Source organism: Sinocyclocheilus grahami, unplaced genomic scaffold, assembly GCF_001515645.1.
Source record: "Sinocyclocheilus grahami isolate Dianchi unplaced genomic scaffold, SAMN03320097.WGS_v1.1 scaffold261.1, whole genome shotgun sequence".
Lineage (NCBI taxonomy): Eukaryota > Metazoa > Chordata > Actinopteri > Cypriniformes > Cyprinidae > Sinocyclocheilus > Sinocyclocheilus grahami.
In genome coordinates this window covers 1039534-1041156 of record NW_015505440.1, presented here as the reverse complement: position 1 = coordinate 1041156, position 1623 = coordinate 1039534, and positions in this window count along the sequence as shown.

Below are 1623 nucleotides of genomic sequence, written 5' to 3'. Positions count from 1 at the left end.
TATATATATATATACACACCAGCTAAAAGATGGTTTTAAGTCAGTTATTTCCAACTTTTGCTGTAGTGTGTAAGTAGGAAATATCAGTTTACATTTCTAAACATAATTGCCATTAATTGTTGTAATCCAGTGAGATTTTTTGTTTGCACAAGGAGTCTGACAACAGCCAGTGCTCCACACAGAGATCTTATCTTATCAGTATCCAGTCTGGAATGACATGGAGAAACAGAACAAACTGAGACAGACTAAATCCAGAAGAACTGTGGCAATGTCTCCAAGATGCTTCAAGAAACCTACCTGCAAAGCTACCTGAAAAAGTTCACCTAGGACAAAAGCTGCTATAAACACAAAGCATGCTCACACCAAATGTTGATTTAATTTAGTTAACAGAAGTTAAATGATAAAGAAAATCTATTTATGACATTATTTTTGACAGCATCCTCATTTTACAGCATTTTTACACAAATGTCTAAAACCTTTAGAAGTACCGTAGCTTTGCAGGTAGGTTTCTTGAAGCATCTTGGAGACGTTGCCATATATTAAAAAACAATAGATCATTATACGTTATTTAGGGGGTTTGAATTAGATCTAATCTAAATAAATGTTATAAATTAGGTTTTTTATCAATTTGCACTTTTCAATGGGAATATGGGGGAAATATGCTGTACTTTTTTAGTCTAGGTATGTAGAACACAAATATTAAACTGTATAAAAAGTGTTTTTCATACTTTTTTAGAGAAAGGAAGGAAGAGACCTTCACCTCAAACTCAAAAAACACTAAGAAATTAGATTTTAGGTAAAGTACTGTACTATTTGAACATTTTTGTTGAAGCATTTTTAGTTTTAAAATAGAATCTTGAATCAAGATACAGCAGCCAGTAACACTGTTCTGTTTTCTATCTGTCTGTCTGTCAGTCTTTATTAATTCATAATTCACAAAGCTTTTTCTCCTAGATTTGGACCTGTAATCTCCCTGCTATTTCGGTGTCTCAGAGAGCCACAGTCTGGATTCATTAAAACGTGTCAGTATCTTTAAAGCTGTGTCTACATCCTGTTCCTCTTTCACACCCCCTCTTCTCTCCCTCTCTGAGCCTCAGCCATTTCACAGAGCATGTGGTTTTCATTAGGAGAGTTGGATTAGAGCACAAGGGCAGATCTGCATTGGTGGCAATCCACACTCCTCTCCTTCTCTGCCTTCCCTCCATTATCTCATATGCGATCGGCTTCGGCCATTCAGCTCAAGCCTCATGATGTCAGCTGCAAATCTACCCTCAAAATCTAAATATACAAACCTGGCCTGAAATTCCCATAATCCTCAACTCTGGAGGTTAGAATTTCTAATCAGATCTGAATACCACTCTTAAATATAAAGTTTTTTTATTAGCATTGACGGTTCCATGAAGAACCTGTAACATCCATGAAACATTTCCAGGTTCTTTATAGTGGAAAAGGTTCTTTAGATTATCAAAATGTTCTTCACACTAAAAACTGGTTATTTTAAGAACTGTTGACTGAAAGTTTTTTTGGGGAACCAAAAATGGATCTTCTTTTATGGCATCGCTACTAAATAAAATGATGGAAGCTTTATTTTTAAGAGTGTGGAATCTTTCCATTCCTCAAAAT